General features: G+C 53.6%; 1 long non-coding RNA gene across 1 annotated transcript; it reads right to left on the bottom strand.

Annotated features, from left to right (window-relative positions):
- Positions 1 to 10,531: 10,531 nt before the first annotated feature.
- On the bottom strand, positions 10,532 to 17,097 carry LOC131492186 (uncharacterized). The gene is made up of 2 exons (XR_009251920.1): positions 16,875 to 17,097; positions 10,532 to 11,355 (listed from the first exon to the last, which is right to left on the bottom strand). It is a non-coding gene; the product is annotated as an uncharacterized LOC131492186 (long non-coding RNA).
- Between the last annotated feature and the right edge of the window lie 5,909 nt (positions 17,098 to 23,006).

The following is a 23,006-nucleotide window of genomic DNA, read 5'->3' on the forward strand; positions in this document are numbered from 1 at the left end:
ATTCCACAAATTGTGTTTGAAAATTGTATTTCAGTATAATTGGTTTCCTTTGCAATTCCAAGCACTTTATTTACTCTTTAAAAACATGATTCTGAGATGGGGATTCTGGCAGATGGAATTTTCCGAAGATGGGCTCACAGTAATATCTTTAGCCCACCGGCTCCCCTGCAGGCAGCCACGTCGGGACCCGGGCAGGGTGGCATCTGATCCCACCCCGTGAGTCCGGGAAACCCCAGGGACCTGTCAGAACCAGCAGAACGTAGGAGCCACGATGCTGGCTGACTTGGAGGTGAGGCCAGATGCCGAGGTCCAGTCCCAGAAGGTCCAGGGGCTCCCGAAGGATGAACGGCGTCGGCGAAAATAACAAATGGACACGACAGCAGTGTGTTCGACTGGCCGCTTTATTGTGGCAAACGTGGCATTATGTTTGTTAGCAGTTTCCTTGTCGCGTGGTCATCTATGTTTCTCGGCTTTACCTGATTCTAAAAACGTTCCTTGGTGTGATCACCCATTAAGGAACCTCACGGTTCTTTCTTTGTAACGTTTCCTCCTGCCTTTTACTTGATTGATTTCTTCATACGACTTTCATTATGTATCTACGTTTATTTATAGTCTATAAAGCATTTGCTTTGCTATTTTCATGGAAGGCCATCCAGCTCTCAACACCTCAAGTGGAACGTTTACAGGGACCTGGCTTCTTGATTGTTCCTTTCAACGGTTTGCGGTACAAGGAACAAAAGCGTTCGCTTTGGTCTGGGTGCCGGGAGGGAGCCAAGAGGGCCCTGGGAACCCACACCTTATGCGCTCCCAGAGAGACAATGTATACCTGGGAACTAATGAACCATTCTGTACCTTAACCCGCCGGGTCCAGTTACCATCTGGAATGCCTCCTGGGGGCCAAGTGGGCCTAGGGGTTGGAGTAACTTGTATCCATAGAGACATCCCTTTGTTGCCGGAGTGGGGCTTTCAAACCCATTTGCCCCCTTCCCTGGCTGAGAGATATATGGGGCTATCCTTCCTTTAGGTAGGGGACGGGCAGGCAGGGGTGGCACCGGCTGGATATAAGGTTTCATTATCCATCTTCGGATTCTCAGGGTTTTTCCCTCATCCCCAGAATATATCCCCGAGTTTGCCCCCATGGGTTTCTTTTGAGTCATCAGTGCCAATTGGACCATGGGGATGGCCATAATGAGTAAGAGGACGGATACCAGTAGCTTCCCATTCGGAGGGTCGCTGTGCATTGCCCTTCCGCCGGCCGCCCGGGCTGTGCCACCAGGAAGTCTGGATGGGTTGGCTCCCGGCAGCCAGAAAAGCCCACGCGGAGTTCTCCTGAGTCTCCTGGCGTGGTCGCTCGCTCTCATGGTCCAACTGCCGCCTGCAAGGAGCCCGAGCCCTGTAGACAGTCCACCCACTCCCAGCACCAGCGGGGAAGCCTACAATCTGGCCTCCGGCCTCTGAGTCCTCGTAGCTGAGGCCCCAGACCTCCTCGGGCTTCCTGTCCGAACTGCAGACCCGCGGACCCCGTGCGCATAATTAAACAAGGGCTGCTGTCCACCATCATGTCTGTGGCGCAGTGACGGAAACACAGGAAACAGGGCCCGTGGGCTTCAGCACGGTGACCGAGGCAAGTGCAGTACTTGGCCACAGTGCTTCTCAGTCGGGTCTGGGGCCACTGACGGCTGGACCGCAGAGCTGAGGTGCAGGTGCAGACCAGGGCCGGGAGCCCAGGACTGTGACGGGCAGCGGGGGGCTCCAGCTGGGCAGTGGGGGTGGCTGGTGTTGGGGGAAGGGGACGCTGCTGGTCCTGCCATGCCGGCTGAAGCCCAGGCCTGTGCTGTGCTTGACGCAGAGGGTCAGAGGCCACGGGAGCAGGGCCAGGACACCCCCGCTGGAGGCCGGTGGCCAAGTAATTAGGGAAGGTCTTGCCCACAGACCCTCTTTGGGCACCCTGGCATCTCCACACCGGAGGGGGAAAACAGGAGCAGGGAGAGCTGCCTGGGGCCACAGAGCCCAGCGCCACGGCCACATACTCAGACACTGCGGTCTCCGTGTCATGTCACTGGGAGAGTCTTCTGGGCAAACGGCAAAACAATTCCAATTTCATCTTGGAGAAGGAACAAGTGAGGGGCACCTGGGTGGCTCAGTCGGTCAAGCGTCTGACTTCGGCTCAGGTCATGATCTCACAGTCTGTGAGTTCGAGCCCCACGTCAGGCTCCGTGCTGACAGCTCGGAGCCTGGAACCGGCTTTGGATTCTGTGTCTCCCTCTCTCTCTGCTCCTCCCCTGCTCACACTCTGTCTCTCTCTGTCTCTCTTAAAAATAAACATTAAAAAAAATTAAAGACAAATAGAATCTTGTCTATTAAAGATTAAAATAGATTCAAAATAGATTAAAAGATTAAAAAGTAAAGATTAAAGATTAAAAATAGAATCTTGTCTAAAAATTAAAGACAAATAAAACACACACAACAAGCAATGTGTCAGTGAGGGTCTGTGTTTGGCAACGTGAGGGTTGTTGGGACCACCCTATAGATGCCCAAACTCCGCATCTGTCTTACAAGGACAAGGGAGTTGGGGGCATCACAGTGTCATGGGACCCTCGCCCCAACTCTGCAGCCTTGGGATGATGGTGCTGTCCTCTCTGACAGGGGGATCTGCTGTCCCCAGGCCGCAGGAGTGCTGCCCAGTCGCCTAGGGTTGGGGTCGGGGGTCACATGGCGGGCGGGGAAGTGGCACCAGCCCACACACTGTTCTGGGGTCTGAGACGCACCCCGCCCCCCAGCCCCGTGCAGAAGGCGGAGCAGTTGTGCATGTGTTTGTTGTAAAACAACTTGTCAAAGACAAACACGAAGTGTTTAATTTACTTTTACAAACTTTTACCTTTTCCTGTTACTTTTACTTGCATTCGCTGTGTCGTTCATGCTGGTGTTTGAGGGTTTTCTCATCTCTCAAGCAAAACGTACGTCTTCAGTTTTAAAACGTATCCAGACAGGCTGCCGTTGGAATTCACCAGTCTTTAAAAATCCGTGATTCATTTAATGCTGTTGATTAAAACCTGGCTTCCAAAATGTTTTCTTGTGAGGCACATGTCTGGTCTCGGTTTGTGGGAGGCTGGGTTTCTGCTCCGCTAGCCCGTGTGCGATGACCTCACCGGTCGTCTCCCCGTCTCCCCGGGAAAGGAAGCCGACTCCAGCGGGCTCGGGTTTCAGTGGCGGCTCGGAGCCTAGAGCTCACTTTTGGCAGGAAGTGCAGAATCAGCACTAAGAAGGCCAATGTTTCCCGAATCCCAACCAGAGAGCGGGTGCCAAAGGCCGCGGAGTGATGCAGGGGCCTCTGGGGAGCAAGTAGCTTGCTTCGGCTGCCGAAAGCCCATCTTCCAATCCGAGTGGTTTCTGTTGCCACGGCCGAGGGGAGAAGGTGATTCTGGCAATTCGGGGACAGAAGTAGGTGACCCGAGGCATCCAGGCGTGCGCACAGAGGGTAACGTGTACACGGCATCTCCTCCCACACGACCAACTGCGCCTCCACTGGGTGACACGGACGCTTCAGGCAAACAAAATCCAACCGTGACGTCTCATCCCTGTGCTCTGTCACCATTACACAGTGACCACTTACACACAGACACAGACATCTGGGGTCCCAGGCACGGAAGCAGGAATCACACCGCTGTCTGGTGCTCGGGATGTTAGGCTGGGGAGACCCGGCTGCAGGCCAGCAGTCTGCACCCCTCCCCCCTCCACTCCCCCTCCCCCCACCCCCCTGCCACCCCGCCCCCCCCCCCCCCCAGTGCCAGCCCCTCTCTGGAAAGGCACCGTTTCCCAGCCACGTCCCTATGGAAAGTGCTGGAGCACCCCACCGCTGCCAGCTGGCCCAGTGACCGTGGGGAAAGCCCCCGCCACGGACTTGCGTTCCCGCCTGCCCAGCGAGACGGAGGTGTGGGCCGGTGCCTTCCTAATTCTCCAGGAGCTTAGAGACTTTGGAGACTTAGGTCGCCCCTCGATGGCTCCTGTACAAGCTACAGAGGCACCCGCAGGCCCCGTGTGGAGTTCTAGCTGGCAGGAGGCCTCGCACCCCACAGACGAGGAACCCACGCTGCTCCGAGCAAACGTGACTGTTTGTCGGGGACTCTCAGTCAGGAGCACTTGCAGATCAAGCGTCACACTCAAGTGACAGTAATTTGGGATCGGCAAGCTGGCAGAATCTCCCTTAACCCAGGAGGGGCTGGAAGGCACAGCAAAGAGAATTCAGACTCGGAGCGGGATGAAATTCATCTTGAATGCAAATAATCTGCCTGACCTCGCACAAGGTGCCCCTTTGTGCTTCGTTTCCTTTTCCCGCAAAATAGTAGCCCTGCGAAGGCCACCGTGAGGCAAATGGCCATGGACTCCCACACACCCGCAGTGGGGAGCAGAGGTCCCCTCACAGACCGTGAGCTTACTGGCGATTATGGTATGGTCATGGTGGAAAGGATCAGCCTGACGTATTTTAAACTCACATCACCTCCATACAATGAAGTGCCCAAATCTGAAACACAGAGCTCAGTGAATGTCTACCTGTGTATACATGTCCATGTGACTGCCACCCAGATCAAGATCTGGAACATTACCTTCACCCTCGTCTTTCTTCTACCCTCTTAGTTTCTGTGACCAAGGTGCGCAAATTAAAGTGGCAAAAGACAGATAACTGGAGAGAAAAAAAAACCCCAGAATTTATTTACATGTGCAACATGTATACTTCTGACTCTGCAAAGCTGGGGATCTAGCCTGGACTTGGGGTCCTCTCTCAGTCTGGGTACACGCAACGACCAGCACTGCCAGTGGTTCACTTTACTGTCATTCTCCCTGGGTACCTTCTGTGATGGGCTGAGCTGTGTCCCCCAAAACTCCTATGTTGGAGTCCTAACTCCCAGCACCTCAGAATGCTCCTGTGTTTGGAGACAGGGCCTTTAATGAAATGGTTAAAGTAAACTGAAGTCACTAGGGTGGGCCCTGATCCAATCTTCCTGGTGTCCTTCTAAGAAGAGGAGATCAGGACACAGACAAGCACAGAGGGATGACCACGTGAGGACATGGTGAGGAGACAGCTCGGTACACCAAGGACAGAGGCCTCAGAGGAAACCAGCCCTGCCCATGCCTGGATCAGGAACTTCTAGACTCCAGAAATGAGGGAATAATTTCAGTTGGTTAACCCACTTAGGCTGTGGGGTTTTGTTATGTAGCCCGAGCTGACTGATACACCTTCCTACTTTTTCCCGAGGATGTAGGAAGCCTTCCCCTGTCCTGACTGCTGCCGTGTTCCCACAACACTGACTTCACATCTCCACTGGTGAAATGATCACATGGGATCCTCATCATCTCCATGAGACCGTGTGTTCCTCCAGGGTTGTCCCTATCTCCTCACGTAAAATAGTTTGTCAACAGACGCTTGTTCGGTTGAGCCCAAAATAGAAAAGAACAAATGCTGCATCCTTTAAGACTGACGAGTTTCATTATAAACTCTTCTCCGCCCTTCTTGAAGCAGACTCCCTCTCCTATTCTAGGCCTATTTCATCACTGACTTTGCCTCCCTGCCTAATCGATTTGAACCAATGGCACAGCACACTTGGTAGCATAACATCAGGAGCCTACCATGTGGAGAAAGAGGATCTCTTTTGCACTGCTGGTGGGAATGCAGACTGGTGCAGCCACTCTGGAAAACAGTATGGAGGTTCCTTAAAAAATTAAAATTAGAACTACCCTACGACCCAGCAATTGCACTACTGGGCATTTATCCACGGGATATAGGTGTGCTGTTTCAAAGGGACACGTGCACCCCCATGTTTATGGCAGCACTACCGACAATAGCCAAAGTATGGAAAGACCCCAAATGTCCATCAATGGATGAATGGATAAAGAAGATGTGGTATATCTATACAATGGAGTATTACTCGGCAATCAAAAGGAATGAAATCTTGCCATTTGCAACTACGTGGATGGAACTGGAGGGTATTAAGCTAAGTGAAAGTCATTCAGAGAAAGACAAAAATCATATGACTTCACTCATATGAGGACTTTAAGAGACAAAACAGATGAACAGAAGGGAAGGGAAGCAAAAATAATATAAAAACAGGGAGGGAGACAAAAACATAAGAGACTTAAACATGGAGAACAAACAGAGGGTTACTGGAGGGGGGATGTGCTAAATGGGTCAGGGGCATTAAGGAATCTACTCCGGAAATCATTGTTGCACTATGTGCAAACTAACTTGGATGTAAATTTAAAAATAAGTGAATTATTAATAACCAGGAGCCTACCAACAAATTCAACACAAGGGGTCTAATGACTGTGGGTCAACTGTCCATACGGAAGTTTCCAGGCCATATTATGTTCTAGGCACAGAGTGACAGGCAATATGACAGTGACCACAGGTGAGGTCATTTTTCTGGGTCTGTAGGAAGAGTGTTGCTTTCACACTCATGGTATCCAGCTGAGCTGAGTGCGTGACCATGACCGTGTGCCGGGTCATCCCGCCCGCTCTGCCCCAGGTTGCCCCCTCCCCTCCCCCCGCACAGGCTGCTGCTCCAGAACCCCTCCCCTCCTCTGAAGCTCCAGCCCCAGCCTCTGGTCCTCCAGGCCAGGGCTGTCCTCCTTTCTGCAGACCCCGGCCAGAGTGCTGGGATTCCAGAATCCACGTTCTCCCCACCCTGTCCCCACCCAGACTCCCTTTCCTTCCTTCCCTCCTTCCTTCCTCCTTCCTTCCTTTCTTCCTTCCTCCTTCCTTCTCCTTCCTTCCTTCTCCTTCCTTCCTTCCTTCCTCCTTTCCTCCTTCCTTCCTTCCTTCCTTCCTCCTTCCTTCTTTCTTTCCTTCCTTCCTTCCTTCTCCTTCCTTCCTTCCTTCCTCCCTCCCTTTCTTCCTTCCTCCCTCCCTTTCTTCCTTCCTCCCTCCCTTTCTTCCTTCCTCCTTCCTTCCTCCCTCCCTTTCTTCCTTCCTCCTTCCTTCTCCTTCCTTCCCTCCTTCCTTCCTCCTTCCTCCCTTCCTTCCTCCTTCCTTCTCCTTCCTTCCCTCCTTCCTTCCTCCTTCCTTCCTCCCTTGCTTCCTCCTTCCTTCCCTCCTTCCTTCCTTCCCTCCTTCCTTCCTTCCCTCTTCCTTCCCTCTTCCTTCCTCCCTCCCTTCCTTCCTCCCTCCCTTCCTTCCTCCCTCCCTCCCTCCCTTCCTCCCTACCTTCCTCCCTCCCTCCCTCCCTTCCTCCCTCCCTCCCTCCCTCCCTCCCTCCCTCCCTCTCTCCCTCCCTCCCTTCCTCCCTCCCTTCCTTCCTCCCTCCCTCCCTTCCTTCCTCCCTCCCTTCCTTCCTCCCTCCCTTCCTTCCTTCCTCCTTCCTTCCTTTCTTCCTCCTTCCTTCCTCCCTCCCTTTCTTCCTTCCTCCTTCCTTCTCCTTCCTTCCTTCCTTTCTTCCTCCTTCCTTCCTCCCTCCCTTTCTTCCTTCCTCCTTCCTTCTCCTTCCTTCCCTCCTTCCTTCCTCCTTCCTTCCTTCCTCCCTCCCTTCCTTCCTCCTTCCTTCCTCCTTCCTCCCTCCCTCACTTTCTTCCTTCCTCCTTCCTTCTCCTTCCTTCCCTCCTTCCTTCCTTCCTTCCTCCCTCCCTCCCTTCCTTCCTTCCTCCTTCCTTCTTCCTTCCCTCCTTCATTCCTCCTTCCTTCCTTCCTTCCTCCCTCCCTCCCTTCCTTCCTCCCTCCCTCCCTTCCTTCCTCCTTCCTTCTCCTTCCTTCCCTCCTTCCTTCCTTCCCTCTTCCTTCCTCCCTTCCTTCCTTCCTTCCTCCCTTCCTTCCTTCCTCCCTTCCTTCCTCCCTCCCTTCCTTCCTCCTCCCTTCCTTCCTCCCTCCCTTCCTTCCTCCCTCCCTTCCTTCCTCCCTCCCTTCCTTCCTCCCTCCCTTCCTTCCTTCCTCCCTCCCTTCCTTCCTCCCTCCCTCCCTTCCTCCCTCCCTCCCTTCCTCCTTCCCTCCCTTCCTCCCTCCCTCCCTTCCTCCCTCCCTTCCTCCCTCCCTCCCTTCCTTCCTCCCTCCCTCCCTTCCTTCCTTCCTCCTTCCTTCCCTCCTTTCCTCTTTCCTCCCTCCCTTTCTTTCTTTCTTTCTTTCTTTCTTTCTTTCTTTCTTTCTTTCTTTCTTTCTTTCTTTCTTTCTTTCTCCTGATTAATTTTCCTCCCTCTCTTTTTCTTACATATTAGCGGGAGATGCTATCCAGAAGTCTCCATACACATCTTGACACTTGGCTTATATTTTTGGTGATACATTTAGTCATGTATGAAACGTAACCCAATGAGACAAACCGAGTGAAAGTATTTAACGAACCGTGGAGTTTTCAGTAAATATCTGAGGGTGTGGTTTCCTCTTGCTGTTTCCCCTTGAAGTCTGTTCCCACACAGCTGCTTTGTGCTCCATCCACTTCTTCGTTCGAGAGGATCCACAGAAGGCTTTTCCGGAATTGGTCAGCACATGGGTCCTCAGCTCAGCTGAGCTCTAGCAGATCTGGCCCTAGGGACACCGCGGCGTTCCCAACTTCCAGTCCCTGCTTTCCAAGTTAGGGCGAGTCAGGATGGCCTTCAAGGGTCTCCATGCTCACTGCAAACATGTTTAGTATACTATTCAATACTGTGACTTTTCAACCATGCACCCCACGTTCTGGGACACTCTTCCCACAAAGAGGTGGGATCTATGCCCCACCCCCGAGTCCTGCAGGCTGGTGATGGAGGGTCACAGCGGCTGGGTCTCCGGGGAAGCCTGACCTCACAGAGCCCGCCATGCTGGAGAGGTGACCTGGGGGCATCCCTGTTAGCCTCGTGAGCACACCGCTGTGGATGTGGACTCAGGCTCCAGCCCCCACGTGGCCGCTCCTCAGAGCCTTTCCTGAATCCCCACCCACAGAGTCAAGGATGAAAGAGGGGGTTCTGAGCCCCAAGAGTCCAGTGCTTGGTCACACGGCAGTAGTAATGAGAGCAGGGTATACGTATCTGGTGGGTCACCCCATGCTCACTGTCCTTGAGGAGGTCCCCCACAACGTGTGACCGAATGGACACAAAATGAAAAGTGGAAACTTAAAATTTTTTTGATGTTTATTTTGAGACAGAGAGAGACAGACAGAGCATGAGCAGGGGAGGGGCAGAGAGAGAGACATACACAGATTCCGAAGCAGGCTCCAGGCTCCAAGCTGTCATCACAGAGCCTGACGAGGGGCTCGAACCCAGGAACCGCGAGATCATGACCTGGGCCGAAGTTGGATGCTCAACAGACTGAGCCCTCCCAGGCACCCCTGAAAAGAGGAAACTTTAAATTAACAACATTAGAATTGTTCTCTGGGGAGACATGTTTGTCCCACCTCAGCCAGGACTCCAGAGCGGCTGGGTCCCCAGAGTGCTGGTGGCTGTATTTGCGGCCCGCACACCAGCCGGCAGTGGCCACGTGTGGTTATTCACTTCCCTGAACGTCCCCAAACCAGCTGTCACATTATGGGTGCAGGATGTGTTTGTGCTGTGCACCGCCTGCCTGTCACTACCTTGTGATAGTCCAAGCGTCCCTGCTCTGTGGCACCTCGGTGGTAAATACACATGCGGATGTGGCCCCGACTCTCCTCACAGTACCGGGTAACCAGGGGTGGGTCGTAAGTGATTCAAAATACACGCATGATATCCCTTTTCCAGAGATGATCACTGAAAAGAGAAGTCTTTAATTTTTTTTAACTTAATTTATTTTTGAGAGAGAGGGGGGGGGGAGGGACAGAGAGAGGGAGACACAGAATCCGAAATAGGCTCCAGGTTCTGAGCTGTCAGCACAGAGCCCGACGCGGGGCTCAAACCCACGAACTGTGAGATCGTGACCTGAGTCAAAGTTGGACGCTCAACCCACTGAGCCCCTCAGGCGCCCCTGAAAAGATGGTAAGCCTTAAAGGTCCTTCTGGAGAACCTACGAATCTGAGCTGATGTCGTCCCTACCCCGGCTGCTGAAATACCACTTTGGAGCCCCTGGAGAAAGGTTAAGATTGCAGCCTAAAGACTGGGGATGGGGGGGGGGGGGCCTCTCGCTTGGGGCCCTTGACTCATTTGGGACCTGAAACCCCTCCGTGGCCTGGAGCAGTGGCCACACAAAGTCTGCGTTCCCTCAGAAGCCGACCCGGAGACAGAAACTGGAGCACAGCTGGGGTATTCGGGAGGGCAGGGAGCAGCCTGGGGCAGGGAAGTGAGGGGTGGGGGGCTGGTCAGGGCAGGATGGGGTGAGTCCTGGGGAAACCCACTGAAGAGGTGAGGTGCGGGCTCTCAGGGTCGACGTTGTAATTCCCACGCCGTCTGTGGTCCGGCCTCACAGTGGCTTTCGGGGTGCGGGCGTGGCGGGGGGGCTCTGTGACGGTAGGGGGTGGTGCCGGGACGGCCAGGCCTGGGGATACAGGGGGGCACGGGTGGGGGCTGCTGCAGGACCTCTCTCAGAAGAACGCTGGGAACGCTTAGGAGAACAAAGAAAATCCACTTGATTGAAAAGCATGGTTAGAGTCTAAAGAATAAATTTGCGATGTCGCAGTATGGATGCCTCTTTATTCACGGGCAATAAGCCCCAGTGGCGGGCCTAACAGGCACCGTGATTTTACATAGCGATGAGCTTAAACAGTGTCCGGGACGAGGCTCCTGCTGTCCACGGGGCCCCTGGTGCACTGCCGCCACCGTGCTGTGTTACCCACATTCAGAGGAAGGAAATCTGACTTGTAGTTAGAAGTTAGTGAAAACAGAGACGCAGTCGTTCCCATCCACCTTCTTGGGCGGCTGAACTCTGCCCGTGGACCTCAGGGCAGAGCCTCCAGCCCACACAGAAGAGACCACATAATGCAGGGGGTGCGGGAGCCCCGTGCCGCCTCACTTCCCCCCTGCAGACGGCCTCCCCCCGGGTCCCGCTGGCTCTCACCACCCGGCAGGTCCAGACCCGGCTCGTCTGCTTTCCTCTGGAGCCTGCAACCCGAGGAAGCAGCAGCCACGGGTCAGGGGAGCCCCGGCCACAGACAGGAGGGGACCCCGGGGGGTTGGAGACAGCTGGCTGGAACAGTGTACTGGGCCTGACATGCACAGATGATGTGGAATCAGGAATTCCAGAGCCTTTCCAGGGAGGAACAGAGGCCGGGTGGCTCAGGGCAGGGGCGAGCGAGGGCTGTGTGGACCGGACCCGCGGGGGCTCTCCTCCCTGTGGCAGGAGGCACGCCTCGGCCAGCACCGAAGACGGGCAGAGGAACACTGACTGCTCTCATTTCCAGCAAAGTCTGTGAAGGCACCGAAGTGAGATAATGGAGACCAGATGGAAAATCGGGGTGGATGCCGGGAGCGCCAGGGGTCAGAGCTCAGGCAGCGTTTCTGGAAAGAGAAGAAAGGGTGTGTTTCTCGGGTCTGATTTTCACATGCCTGAACTATGCAACCAGACAAATATTTGTGGATCTGCTCCAGCGCTGCAGGGCCGTCATGGGAGCCTGCAGAGGAATGTTCCGGCATACCAGTCTCCCTTCTGGCCCCAAACTGCCCTGCCGCTGACCCGAGCGAACGATCGGGAGCTCCACATTCCCCAGGGGAACCTGCCCCTGCACCGCCTGGGCCTGGTCCATGTCCCGGTCCGGGCTCGGGGGTCCTCGGGAGGGGGCTGCGGCCCCCGCAGGCGGGCGTGGTGGGGGGCGCAGCCCTGCCTCTGGCGCAAGTGGCATCGCGGGGCACTGGTGGGCCTGGGGGGGTGGGGTCAGAGCCCGCCGCTCGCCCACTCCCTGTGGCCGGGGAAGCCTGGAAACGCGGGAAGGCTCCGCCCTGATTGGGACTGGAGGGCGGGAGCCCCGTGTGACGCATTCCTGAGGTCAGCCCTGAGCCCAGCCTCTGGCTACATGCCGGGGTCCTGCCCTGCCTTTGCTAAGACGCGCGATTTTTCGCAGTCTGAGACCAGCCGGCAGGTGCACGGCGACGTCGCTGCGGGAACCGAGCTCTGCCATTTGCGTTGTTGAAGTCACACGTGGGCGTCCGTGTCACGATGCAGCTACGGCCACGTTCCTGAAGCGGAGGAAAAGCCACTTCCGGTGCTCCCGATGCCCCCGGGTGCACTCTGCCCGGACTCACACCCCACACGGAAATGCCCGGCGCGGGGACCTGCAGGTGACCGCCTGCCAGGGAGATTCAGGGAGGAGCGGAACGAGACTTCGGCCTCATCGAAACAGGAACTATGGGGGAAGCCGGGGTATTTTCCAGTGACTTCAAATATACTGTGCATCCTTCTTTTTAATGGTTGTTTGTTTGTTTGTTTGTTTGTTTTGAGAGAGAGAGCGCACAAGCATGAGCAGGGGAGGGAGAGAGAGAATCCCAAGCAAGCTCTGCACTGTCAGTGGGGCTGGAACCCACAAACCGGTCCAATTATGACCTGAGCTGGAACCAAGAGTGGGAGCCTCAACCGACTGAGCCCCCAGGCGGCCCCTACTGTCGGTCCTCATGGTGGCAAAGGGGCCAAGGGCTGGTATAGATGGGAAGGCGGCTTGCAACCCCAGGCAGGGTCGGCCAACGCTGAAGCACCAGGACCTTCAGAGGAAGGTCACCCTGAAGCAATGTGAGCCCGACTGACCTCCAGGAACGCAAGGCCCTCGAGGGGCAAGGCTTCTGCCTGTGTTTTTTCCGATGACGTCATTCTCAGGGCCTGGCACGTACTAGGTGCTCAGTAAGTATCTGGTGAGCAAGGAAAGGCCCGATAATGAGGAAGAAAACGTAAGTGACTGAATTTTCTGAGTTTGGCGCCAATCTGTTGTTTTTCACTGGCACCATTCTTTCCATTCTTAAATTTTTTTATCTTTTCTGACAACAGTGCTGACCCTTGCCCCTGGGCTCTGCTCCTCACTCCCTGTGGTTCAGGTGGGCCCGTCCACCACAGGCCTGGGGATTTGACCCAAGTCCCCCGGCTCCGTGCTCCCTGCTGGGGACAACGTCTTGGGCAGGTGCACAGAAAGACCCTCTGTGCCCACGAGTCCAGAGCCCTGGTGTCCCTGCCCCCTACCTGCCCCACGCCTGGAGGTCAAATCTCCCCATGGGATGCCTGGGGTTCCCTGGGTGAGAACCATTGTTGTCAGGTTTAAGTTCATCAGAGTTTCCACTGCCCCAACCAGCTGAAAAATACGAGATTACAACGTACATTTGATGTGGAGGACGTCTTTTTCCTGAGCAGCTGTTAAGAAATTGAGAATTTGGGGCATCTGGGTGGCTCAGTCGGGTGCGTGTCCGACTTGATTTCAGCTCAGGTCATGATCCCAGGGTCATGAGATCGAGCCCCACATCAGGCTCCATGCTGAGTGTGGAACCTTCTTGGCATTCTGTCTGTCTCCCTCTCCCCAGCTCAAGCTTGCTCTCTCTCAAAAAAATAAATAAATAAATAAATAAAAGAAATTGAGAAATTGATGGGGCATATGACCTGTTAGAAGCAGGGACATGGGGGGCAGGGGCCCTGGGTGGCTCAGCAGGTTGGGCGTCTGACTTCAGCTCAGGTCATGATCTCACAACTCATGGGTTTGAGCCCCACGTCGGGCTCTATGCTGACAGCTCAGGGCCTGGAGCCGTCTTCGGATTCTGTGTCTCCCTCTCTCTCTGCCCCTCCCCCGCTTGCTTGTGGGTGCATGTGCGCTCTCTCTTTTCCTGTCTCTGAAAAATAAATAAACATTAAAAAAAAAGCAGCAGGGACACGTCCCGGTTCGGGACGCATGCCGGGCTCTGGCCCTCCACCATGTGTGAGATGTGTCCCGCAGCTTCCAGATGGTTCTGCTCTGCTCTCCTTTCTGCCCAGAGCGCCTGTGACACAGCCTCTGACCCCCTCACTTCAGCTTGAATTCCAGCTGTGGTCTGTGAGCTTGGTCAGGGCTCCGTGTCCTCGCTCCCGGGGTCCCGCGGACCCTCTGAAACTACGGGCACACTTGTACTGTGAGCACTATTTTGAGGACAATGGCCATAGTTTTGCCCAGATCCTCAGCGGTTTGTTCCCGGGCCCCCAAAAGAGGCCTGTTGTCTACAGAAAAGAATTGGGGCTGGCTGGTTCAATGGGTAGAGCACGTGACTCTTAACCTCAGGGTCATGAGTTCGAGCCCCATGTTGGGCGTGGAGCCTACTTAAAATAATAATAAAAAAGAATCCTTATTCCTTCCCATGTACATGAGCCCAGCTGTGATTTATACCTTCTGCTGTCTGACTTTCCCCCTTGTATTCTGTAAATCCAACAACTGCGAAGCACTCACAACTCTTAGAATGTGCTAGGGGGTTTTATGATTTCATATTACTGTGCCTGCGGCACCTTCCGGAATGTTCTCCCCAGACAGCCTGCTTGCCGCTCGCCAGCTTACACCCTCTCCCTCATCCTTCAGTGCTCCGTGCAGGTATGACTCGGTCTGCACAGCCAACCGCCCTCCCTAACACCGCATCATCACCGTCCGTGTAGTCTGACCCTGCCCATCTAGATCCCTCCCGCCACAGCCGGTATTTTCTCCGGTGAATTTCTGGTCTTTGTTTTGTTTGAAATGAACGAGAGGAAAAAGTCTTCCTTCAGGTCTCAGGGGGGGTCCAGGCGTGTGTGGCTGGATGCTATTGCTCTTGACCTGTTTTCCAACACATCCTTAGATGTGGCCCGTGGAAACATGGGAAGCGGGCCGGGGGCGGGGAACGTCTGGGACGTGGACACGGAGGTGTGCTGGTCTCTGTGTCAGGGTGGACCGGCAGGACGTGTGCGCCAGTGCCGACCACGGCATCACGCATCCGGCCCTGCGGTTTGTTGACTTTGGCGAACCACGGCTGGGTTTTCCTGTAGTGAGACCTCCGGCCTCGACCGTCCGGAGTGTGTCTGTGGCAACATTCTCGCTCGGATTCGTGACGAGATGGGAAAACTCATTCCAGCTGAAACTCATAAAGCAGTCTTAGCTTGGGAATGAAATTTAAAACAAAACTAGAAAGCTAAAGGCCTTCCTCCCCCTCCCCCGCCAGCAGGACTATATATTCTCGGAGAGACTTGATCTCTGGCTTGAATTACATGAAAATGCGTAACAGATTTTTAGTGAACAGAAAATGTGGACCATTGTCCCAAACGAGTGTTTCTCCTTGATTTCGTTCCCACAGTGAAGGTGGAATGTTCCTGAAAGGTGACAGGATAGAAAGAGGTGGTTCTGCCATTTGGTGTTAAAGAGCATAACTGAGCGTTTACCGTGGGTGCGAGCTGTTCCGTATTTTCTACACATAAACTCACTGAATCCCGACTTTCTCATGTGGACCCAACATGCAGTGAACTGCAAAATATTAGTGGGGAAAGTAACAAGTAAGAAAAGTCAGCATCCTTTAAGAATGTGGCACGCATTATTCTAACCACAGACAAGCCATGTATAAACCAGTCACTTTTCATAGCCAACCTATCAAGTCGCTACTCATACTTTCCATGTTGCATGTATACAAATGTTGAGGCCCAGAGAGGCCTCCTATCCCCCCGAAGGTCACACAGTAAAAAACTTTCTGAGCTGGGATTTGAACCCAGGCCATGTAGCTGAGAAGTCTGTATTCTCAGCCGTTATTTTTTCACTGAAATGGAAATTCGTTCTCTGTCCTTGGACGTAAAGCCTAAGTATTGTTTTGTACATTTGGAAATTTAAAAAAATTCAAATAAAAGTTTATTGAGGGTAAGTTGACAAAAAGTCCTAAAGCTCATTCAGAAAGAATATAGAAAAATAGCTTGAAAATTCTAAAAAAGAAAAACAATGAGGATGGCTCTTCCTAGCATATTTTTAACATATATGGTAAAATTTTTAATAATTAGTACGATACTGCTGTTTGGGCCAACGAATCAGTGGAACAAGTAAGGAAGTCCAGAATCACACAGAAACATGCCTGACTATTAATCTTTCTTAAACCGTCACAGAGAATTTCACACCAGCAGCAAAGTAGTCCCCCATCTGTGATTTACAATCAGTCAACCATTAGCGGGGAAAAAGCTTCTTCTCTCATGTTCTAGATCAAAATGAACCTGAGGTGGTTTAAATACTTAAGTGGCAAAAACAAGCATAAAACTGTGCACGTAGCACGAAAGCAATGTCTACGTACTGTTTTAGGTGCAAGAACTCTCTGAGTCCGACCGCACAGGCAAAAATCACAGACGGAAGGATTGCTAGGTTCGTCCCTGCAAAGACGTGTGCCCGTGGTGTCGCAGTGAACAAAGTTTAAAGACAAAGACACATTTGCAGCATAAGTGATGGGCGAAGGATTAAAAACCTAAATATATAAGTAGGCTTTACACGTGTATCAGAAAAGGAGAAACACCCCAAGGGAAAGGTGATGTAAGCCAGAAACGAAGGGCCAGAAGTTAAGGACCGTCCGTGGAAATTATCAACCTCACTAGTCATCAAAGATTTGTAAATTCACAGGTTTTCTCTCTCTGTCTCTTTCTCTCTCTTTCTCTCTCTGTCTATATCTGTCTCTCTCTCCCTCCCTCTTTTTGTTTCTCTCTCTGTCTCTCTCTCTCTTTCTCTCTCTGTGTTTCTCTGTGTTGGTCAATCAGGTGAACACATGAAAAAGAACGGCAATACTCAGCTTTTGGAGGAGAGGTAGGAAGAGATCCTGACTGTCCTTTCTGATTATAAAAGTGACTCTTGCTACAAAACACTCAAGAAAATATTGAAAGCTGTGCATAAGAGAACGCAAGTTCCTCACAATTCCCTCCCCCGCCCCCAAGTGCCCCTGGGGGCCGATTTTGTCACCTTGGCGTTTTGTGTCCTGCTCGGCTATCCCAGGCAGCAGTGGTCAGTGAGCCCCGACTTGCACGTGGCCCACAGTGCAAGCACCTCACACAGGACCTCACACACAGCTGGTGGCCCTCAGCAGGCATACTTTACCTGCCGTGCCGTTCCCAGCCCTGGGCAGGAGAATCAGCGCACGTCCTGTGGATGTTCGTGGAGAGAGGCATGAGGCCCTCGCCTTTGTAAATCTTTGTATATATTTGATTTGTCACGCAGCAACAGGAGACCCATCTGCCAACCAGGCCAAAGTGCAGGAGACTGTAGATGAGCCCGTAACAAGCGGAGCAGACAGAGAAATTTCCAGTACAGTTCCTCAGTGGACATCACTATGCCAAGGACAGCACTGCCTACCTCCTTCCCAGAGACGGAGAACTGGGGAAGTCTAGCACATTCTATGCTAGTTTGGTCCTGGCCAAGTCCTATGGGCAGTCCTGTGGAGGGCAGCCTCTGAGTCTCAGTCCCTACCTGCCAAAGCCATCAGGGCTGATGCCCCTCCTGGTATTCTGGAATGTTCCACCCTGCGGATGAAGCCTGAGCAGCTAGGGGGTCCAATCCCACAGCAGTGAAGGCAAGGTCCCCATGGAGGGCTGCTGACTCCACAACGCCCCTGCCTTCACCTCCCCCGATTTTCGTGCTGGGCGCAAGCCTCAGGCCAGGGCAGGTTCCAAACCCTGTGTGAGTTATAAACCACCCTAGTGAGCAAATTCCAGCTCAGGGCAGCTGGGACGAACAGGGGACTCACTTGCTCACACAGCTGGGATGTCCAGGGAGGATGGGGCTCAGGGCCACCGGTCCTGAGCAAAGGAGGGTCTCTCTCCCATCTCTGCTCGGGTCTTCCTGGTTTCATTTCCTGACTGGGACCATAGTGGGGACGAGGCTACATGTGGACCCGGCGTCCGCTCCTCCTGACCCTGAGACTGGAGGCAAACACCTTTCCCTCTGTGGCCACACTGAAAACCCCAGTGATCTGAGCTGCACACCGTCCCTCAGCCAGCTGCTGTGGCCGCGGTGGCCAGGGCAGTGGACGTAGATACCACCAACGTGGCCGGGGGTGGTGAGCAGGGGAGATTGGCGGTTCTCCACACCCCCGTCAGCACGGTGGGGGCAGAGCTGTTCCCACCCACAAACAGATCTCTGATGCTCATTTTTGTGGGTGTATCTTTCGGCCTACTGACCTCAGCTTACCGCCATGTGTTTACATATGTTGACGGCAACATGCGCTATCAGCCAGGGCGGAACGTCTCCTGACAGAGCGCACGTTGGCAGAGGCACCCCGCACGGCACCCCATCCCCACCGTCTCCACGGGGCTGTGCTTCTGGGCCTCCAGGGTGTGCCGCAAGCTGAGGGGTTCCGTCCTGTCCTCCCTACTTCGGGCCGCAGGATTTCTGCCGCCTCTGACTCTGGCCGCTGAGCCACACTCAGCTCACCCCCAGGGCCCGCAGTGCCCGGTGCGGGCACACTCAGGGGCCCCACTCCCGCGCTGCCTCCCCCGGGGCCCATCCCGGCCTCCCTGTCTCTGCCCCGGCTTCTGGAGCTCCCGCAATTCCTGCGGCTCATCCCGCAGCTCCCTGGCCCGGGTTGTGTGCCCGGTGGCCAGGGGTGGTGTAGATCCATCGAAATCATTTCAATACCACGTGGAGTGACTTGAAAAAAGAAACGCCAGCAGAGCCCAGCATCCACTTGTGGGCCTGAATAGCTCCGGTGAAGGGGAGTCTGAGGAACACTCCATAGCAAACGCCCTCAAGAGCAGAAATCCTGCAAAGCTGCTGATTCCGAACACGGCTTCTTTCAAGGTTAAGATAACGACCCGTATCCCTCTATAGATGGTCTGCTCTGCTTCATCAGCAACAAGTGTTGCAGACGCTTCATAGCTGGGGTACGAGCAAACACGGGCCCTGTGCTGGCCTGGCAGATGGCTCCATCCGGAAGGCAGGGGCCCCGGGGGGAGGAGGAGGTGACTCAGGGCCGGGGCCCAGCCTGTACTTCTGGGCTCCGTGAAGAACACTGGAGGAGCGTGCCTGCTGGTCTCCTCAGGCTGCTGTGGCAAATACCCCGTCCAGGGGGGGTGGATGCCCTGGCTCGAGGCCTCCGTTCTCAGCACTTACACAGCATCGTGGGCTGATGTTTGAGAACCACCGTCTTGAACATCACTGAGGCCTTGTTACCGAAATGGTTCAGGACAATAGCGATACATGAAAACACAATCCTGCAGAAAAAAAGTCCACTGAGAGTGAAGAGAATGGGGGAGGGGGCACTAATGGTAGATCTGGAAATTTCCGTGTAGTTTTGGGAGCTGGAAAGGAGATCGTGGCAATGTTGGAGGAGGAGCCGGACGTACAGGCAGAATGCAAGTGCAGGGCCTGCCTGGGGGACCTTCGTGGAACCCCAAGCCTGCAGGGTGGAGGCGGGTGGCAGGGAGGGCAGGTGCCTGCGGCAGCCACATCCGGCCTCCCCCACGCCCCCAGCTCTGCCCCTGTGTGGGGGGGGCTTGTGGAGGGCTGACCTGGAGGGCCCTCGTCTAGGAGTCAGGAAGTGAGAGCGGAGCTGGGTCAGTGCACACGAGTCTAAACTTTCAGCGCTGGAAGCCAATAGCTGGTGTGCAAATGCTGCAGATCGAGGGAGGGGCCCCCAGCGCAGCGGGTGAAGCAGGTGCCAGGTGATGGTGGCCGGGGTCTCCCGTCCCACTGGCCTGGGGAGGCCTGAGCTTGTGGGCGGTGTCATGCTCTAGGGACCGCACTTCGAGTAAGAAGCTCCAGGGAACTCGTCCAGTGGGGACGGCGTGGGACAGGGCCACCCCCTCTTGCTGTTTGCATCGTGCTTTGGGTGGGGTTTGGTCCCCTGGTCCCGGGAGCATTTGCTCAGGTCGGGGTGTGCTAGGCTGCAGCAGCAAAGAGGTTCCGATATCCAGACGCTTGGAAGCAAGAAGCGTATCCCTCCTGACGCCGAGCTCAGGGTACGCACGGCAGATTTGCGGTTCGCTGGCCCAGGCATTGCCGCCACGCCCCGTGGTCTCTCGAGTCCCCTCTCTCTGTCGTTCGGGGGACGAGGCCCCCACTTCTGCTGGGGTTCCCTGGCTGGACCAGCCACGTGGCTACGTGGACCAGGCACGCGCCAGACAGAGGCAGCCACCTGTACTCAGGAGGAGCAGGGGTGCACTGGCACCAGTCCGTTGCTGCTGCAAAGGAGCATTTGCACAAAAACCCAAGAAAGCGGTCTGCGGTCAGGACAGGGCGGTGGTGACCTTGGACGTGGAGCGGGGCAGCCACCTGTGGGACTGGAGGCTGGCTCATGGGCAGCTGGCTGGTCCCAAAGGGGGTCTCAGCGCAGAGCAAGAAGCTGGCTTCATTTGTAAATGGCGGGGGCACACGGCCATCGCTCTGGGTCCTGCTCTTCTATACAAATGACAGGTGGGGTGGGGTAAGGTAAACAGCAAAATACTACGACGTCTACAAAGTATGCAAACCCGAGCTTCAGAGACTTTTTTCAACCCAAACTAAAACCCAGAAACTCTGGAGAGACATAGTTGGCTTCACACAAAAAAATTTTTAAAAACTTTTTTTTAACATTTATTCATTTTTTTGAGAGAGAGACAGACAGAGTGTGAGCGGGGGAAAGGCAGAGAGCGAGGGAGACACAGACTCCAAAACAGGCTCCAGGCTCCGAGCTGTCAGCACAGAGCCTGACGCGGGGCTTGAACTCATGAACTATGAGATCATGACTTGAACTAAAGTTGGTCACTTAACTGACTGAGCCACCCAGGTGCCCCTTAAATTTTTTAAAAAAAATTTTTAAGGAGGCTTCATGCCCAGTGTGGAGCCCAATGCAGTGCTTGAACTCACAACCCTGAGATGAAGACCTGAGCTGAGATCAAGACTCAGAGACTTAACTGACTAAGCCACCCAGGTGCCCCACACACAAAAATTTTTTAAGCTCTATGCCCGACGTGGGGCTTAAAGTCACAATCCCAAGATCAAGAGTCACATGTTCTGTGACTAAGCCAGTCAACTGCCCCAACTTCATAAAAATTTTTAAAAATGTAAAATATATATTTTAAAATACATAAATTTAAAAATATTTGTATACAAAATATATGTTTCTATATACAATATATATTTGATATATTTATAAAATATATACCAGTATATAAAAATACACACATATACAATATACACATGTAAATAACAAAAGATACCAAATAAGTCAAAAAACTAATGTTAAATTGGAAAAATATTTGCAATGCATATAAAAGATAAATTATTAATGGCATAATATATAAATAAGGCTCGAGCGATAATAAGAAAAATGGAAAGATAGCAAGACATAAATAGCTATTAAATAGAAACAAATAGGGGCACCTGGGTGGCTCAGTCGGTTAAGCATCTGACTTCGGCTCAGGTCATGAGCTCACGGGTTCTAGCCCTGCCTTGAGCTCTGTGCTGATAGCTCGGAGCCTGGAGCCTGCTTCGGATTCTGTCTTCCTCTCTCTCTGCCCCTCCTCTGCTCATACTCTGTCTGTCTCTCTCTCTCTCTTTCAAAAATAAATAAACATTAAAAAATTAAAAAAAAAAAAAAGGATATTTATTGTAGGGGCACCTGGGTGGCTCAGTGGGTTAAGCGTCCTACTTCAGCCCAGGACATGATCTCAAAGTTTGTGTTCAAGCCCCGAGTCAGACTCTGCGCTGACAGCTCGGAGCCTGGAGCCTGCTTCGGATTCTGTGTCTCCCTCTCTCTTTCTCTCCCTCCCTCAAAAATTAAAAAAAAAAAAAAATTAAAAAAAATTTTTAAAGAATATTTATTGCAGCATTCTTCTAAAAATATCGCGTGGTAAAACCCCTGAGAACAAATTGCCCATCGGTTGGGTAATGCTTGCGTAAATTGTGGGAATCACATTGCATGAAATATTACGCAGTCTTCGGAAGGAATGCATGAGGTCTATACCAAGCGGTGTTGAGGTATTTCCAAATTATTAGTGAGAATAGCAAGAGACAGGAAAGTGTGTAAAATATTAATCCTTTCTGGTGAAATGAAAAAAAAATTAGGAACACTTAAATATGTTTAAATAAAAAAGTGTTTAAGTATTTTAGCATACAGTTACATAGAGGAAGCAATGGGCTTCCCTGGCGAGGAGTGGGGTGGTAATGAGTTTAGAGGAAGGACCCCAAAAGAGGGCAATTAAAGGAGGGGTGAGTGTGACGGTGACTAGGATGTGATCCCGTTTTTGTAAAACGGGGGATGTGTGTGTCATGCAAGGCTGGAAACCAACGTGCTCATGTGGTTATTCCAGTCCTTATGCTTTGAAAACTTGTCTGAAATGCCTCATGTGCGTCATTGGCTGTATAACAGAAAAAGCCCCGAGCTGCCCTGTGGAAGCTGCACCACGCTGCTGGGGAGGCCGCCAGTCCTCAGGGAGAAGGGTCCTGCTGAGCCCCTCCTTCCGGAGGAGGCCTGTGAGGGAGGCCCACCCACACCCTCTGCACCAGCCTGTCCGGCAGCCGGGCTCCACCACGTGGCCCGTCTACACAGCAATTGGATTGTGCTGCTGAGTCCTGCCCCAGTGCCTGGCCCACAAAACCGTGCTTGGAGCAGTTTGCTGCCCAGAGCACCTGCGTAAGGTGGGTGCCCGCGGCTCTGGGCAGTGCCCCATGCCGCACACTCTGTTCCTCTCCCTACCGACGCACCCAGGGCTGTCCGCTTGCTCTCCCAGTCGCCACCCCAGTACCACGCTCTTTCCAGCCCTCTTTCAAGGCCCCCAGGGGCCCCGCCTGATATCACGTGACCTTTCACCCGATGGGTAAGGCGTCTGCGGCGCGTGTGGTGGCTTTAAAACACGTCTGCAGGGTCTTTGACGTGCCTCCCACAAAGTTTCAAAACTTTTCATCTTGAAATAAGTATAGCGAAAGTAATACAGACGGAGGCTCATACGCCCTCACCCAGTTTTCCCTGGTGGTGACTTTTGACACGACTATGGTGTGCTATCCAAATCAGGAAGTCGACGTGGGTGACACCTCACCACACGCAGCTTCCCGCAACCCCACCAGCAAGATGCCCGACTGCGCCATGTCCACAAAGGCCTCCCCCATGTGGCCCTTTGTGCTGCCCCTGCCCCTTACCCCGCCGCCCCCACCTGCGCCGGTTCTAAAACTGGTTGTCTGGGAATGTTCTGTAGTGGGAGCATACGGTATGTGACCTTTTGAGGTTGGCTTCTCCACTCAGCCTGAGATCCCTGA

The sequence above is a fragment of the Neofelis nebulosa genome, chromosome 12 (assembly GCF_028018385.1).
Source record: "Neofelis nebulosa isolate mNeoNeb1 chromosome 12, mNeoNeb1.pri, whole genome shotgun sequence".
Lineage (NCBI taxonomy): Eukaryota > Metazoa > Chordata > Mammalia > Carnivora > Felidae > Neofelis > Neofelis nebulosa.